This window comes from Dasypus novemcinctus, chromosome 12, assembly GCF_030445035.2.
Source record: "Dasypus novemcinctus isolate mDasNov1 chromosome 12, mDasNov1.1.hap2, whole genome shotgun sequence".
Taxonomy (NCBI): domain Eukaryota; kingdom Metazoa; phylum Chordata; class Mammalia; order Cingulata; family Dasypodidae; genus Dasypus; species Dasypus novemcinctus.
Genome location: NC_080684.1, coordinates 37,440,407 through 37,443,822, shown reverse-complemented (window position 1 = coordinate 37,443,822; position 3,416 = coordinate 37,440,407). Strand labels below are relative to the sequence as shown.

General features: G+C 46.3%; 1 non-coding gene across 1 annotated transcript; it reads right to left on the bottom strand.

Moving 5' to 3' along the window:
* Positions 1 to 1,511: 1,511 nt before the first annotated feature.
* Positions 1,512 to 1,624, bottom strand: LOC111765992 (U5 spliceosomal RNA). Its single transcript, XR_002798169.1, has one exon. It is a non-coding gene; the product is annotated as a U5 spliceosomal RNA (small nuclear RNA).
* Positions 1,625 to 3,416: the final 1,792 nt, after the last annotated feature.

Genomic DNA, 3,416 nt, shown 5'->3' with positions numbered 1-3,416 from the left:
TTTACCAGAATTGTAGTTGGTGCTGGGGTTTAATATATATCCAGGGGATCTGAATCTCTAGACTGACCGTGTGATAGCCAGGCCCTGAGCCTCAACAGACTTCAGCTCCTACACTCTGGTTTATTGGACTTACCCCACTCAGCTAACATGGAGTTGAAGAAGGTAAACCACCACACCATGGAGCCAAGAGTGCCTACAACTGAAAGCAGGAGGATTGCATCCAGTATCCATGTGGAATCTAAGCCCCCTCTTGACATAGATGTGGAGTGGACACAACCAATCCAAGGTCCACAGGACAGAGAAATAGAATATGGATTAGAGTGGACTTACTGATATTCTATTCATGAACTATTGTGATTAGCAATCAAAGAAAATGTGGCATTGGTGTGGAGAAAGTGGCCATGGTGGCTGCTGGGTGTGGGGAATGGGAGGAAGAGATGAGATGTGGAGGCACTTTCGGGACTTGGAGTTGTCCTGGGTGGTGCTGCAGGGACAATTACCGGACATTGTAGGTCCTCCCATGGCCCACTGGGTGGAATGTGGGAGAGTGTGGGCTATGGTGTGGACCATTGACCATGGGATGCAGCGATGCTCAGAGATGTACTCACCAAACGCAATGAATGTCTCATAATGATGGAGGAGATTGTTGCTATGGGGGGAGTAGTGGGGTGAGGGTGGTGGGGGATATATGGGGACCTCATATTTTTTGAATGTAATATTAAAAAAATGAATAAAGACAAAAATAAAATAAAATAATTTGGAGGTAGCACCATGGAAGGATTTGAATCAGTTAGTCTATCAAGAAGAATTTACTGAGTGCCTTTATGTGCCAGGCATGGTTCTAGATGCTGGACTAGGGCCCTCGAAGAGTTTATATCCTAATTTTATTCTAATGTAAAGAATGAACTTATTTTAGATACTAATAAATGCCATGGAGAAGAGAAAATATGATAATATGGGAGATTACTGGGGAAGCTGGTTACCTTTTTTTTTTCATAAATTAACCTTATTGAGGTAAAATTTATCTAAAATGAAATGCATCCATTTTAGGTGTGCAGTTTGATGAGTTTTGACATGTGAATACCCACAAGCAACCACCACCATTTGCGCTATAGAACATTTCTCTAATAACAGAAAATTGCCTTGTGCCCCTCTGCAGTTAATCCCCCTCTGCCCTTACCCTGTCTCCAAACAACCACTGATATCTTGCTGTCACTATAGATTCGTCTCAAGGCTGCTTACTTTTAAAGAAGATCACTGTTTCTGCCATTGTAATACATTGAAATGAAGCAGATTGGAAGGAATCAAGAGGAGTAAGGCTAGGGATGATGAGAGAACTACAGCAATAAAATAACAGAAATAGTAATAACTAGCACTTCTTAAAAATTTACTGTCCCGAGCACTGTGTTTAGTGTTTTCCATACATTATCCATTTAATTTTATTTAATCTCTGCAACAAACCCTGTGAGGTTATTCCTCTATCTATCTATCTATCTATCTATCTATCTATTTGGCTGTAGCACTCGCAAGCCTTCAAAAAATTGAATAAAGACTCAATTGTTTTTCTCCATGGAAATCTGTAGTAGGCGAAAGATTGATATGATCTGAAGAGAAACCAGAGTATCCCTATTTTATAGAGGAGGAAACCAAGGCTCAGAGAGGTAGAACAATTTGCACAAGGTTCCACAGCTGATTAGTGCAGAGTCAGGGTTCCAGCCCCTGGGCTTCCCCCACACATTGTAAGAGCAAATGCTCTCATAGTGCTTACCACGTGCAGGTGCTAAGCATATTATTACTCCAATTTTAATGAGGAAGAAACTATGGCCCAGAGAAGGCAGAGCAGGCCCTTCTGGTTCTAAAACTCTCTTCTTTAACCCTGTCAGAGGTTTGTTTCCTCCCGGGGCAAGCCTCTGCACCCGCCGTCTGCAGCGGGGTTTTCCAGACAGCAGCTGAGTGGATCTGCTTCTGTGCCCACAAATCTTCTGAAACCTCTCCAGCCAGCCTTGCTCAGGAGGCTCTTCCAGCCCTTTGCCTGTGAAGACAGAATGCCTGTCTCCTCCAAGAGCCCCTTGTGTGTGGGACATAGCTGCCTTTCGCCCAAACCTCAGCAAGCCCCCCGATCTCCAACAAACCTCAGCCAAAAAGTGAGGGGAGGTGGGAGGAGAGATGAGCAAGCCAGAATCACGTGGAGCTGGCAGGTCATTGTGCCAGGGTCCGGCTCGACTGTGGGAGGCATTTTTAAATAAGAACAGGGTAAATACTGCATCCATTTGAACAAACAAGTATAGAGAAGTTGAACGCGAAAGAGAACAACAAAGGAAATGTTCCTCTTGGAGTTCTGACAGAGGAGCTGGAGGGGTGATGGTTTAAAAAAATGTGTGTGTGTGTGCGTATTTAGTAGTCAGGGACTAATTTCGACGAGAAGATGAAAATGAATTGAGACATTTCGGACGCTTTTGTACTTAAGGATAGAAATGCCAACTCTTCTACCTTTGCTAGGGAAGGAGCGATTTGAGTTTCTCCTACTGAAGGGGAAGAAGGTACCCCTGCCATGTGGCTCTACCTGGCGGGCCTCGTGGGCCTCTTCTACCTTCTGCGCTGGCTCCGGGAGAGGCAGGTGGTGAGCCACCTCCAGGACAAGTACGTCCTCATCACGGGCTGTGACTCGGGCTTCGGCAACCTGCTGGCCAGGCAGCTGGACCTGCGAGGCCTGCGGGTGCTGGCTGCGTGTCTGACGGAGAAGGGGGCCGAGCAGCTGAGGAATCAGACGTCAGAGAGGCTGGAGACGGTGATCCTGGAGGTCATGGAGACAGAGAGCATCGCTGCAGCCGCCCAGTGGGTGAAGGAGCGCGTGGGGGACAGAGGTGTGGTGGACTGAATTACGTACAATGAGCACGCTCTGAATCGTCATCTGTGTCCCTGTGGGTATGAACCCATTGCAAACAGGGCCTTTTAAGGGTGCTCTCTTTAGTTAAGGCATGGCCCAACTGAAGCAGGGCCAGCCTTAATCTGGATTACTAGAGGCCTTATGAAAAGAACCCAGAAATCCCAGAAGGGGGAAGGAGAGGACACTCCTGTATGACACGATGCAGCAATAGAAGCCAAGGAACCCCAGGGCTTGACACAGAAGGTCAGAACGCCGCCGCCCTCAGGGAGGACGCAAGCCCTGCTGCCTTCTTTATTGTGTACTCCTTCTCGCCTCAAAACTGAGCCAATAAATTCCTGCTGTTTAAGCCAAACCATTGCGTGGTAATTGTCCTAGCAGCCTGGCAAACTAAGATAATATGATTTAGATATATTTATCTTGATCTGGATCTCCTCTTATTCCAAGTGCTGTTTCCATGAGAAGACGACACCAACCTTGCAATAAGAGAGAGACACCGTTATCAAATTTGCTCCTACTTGTCAACTTTGAT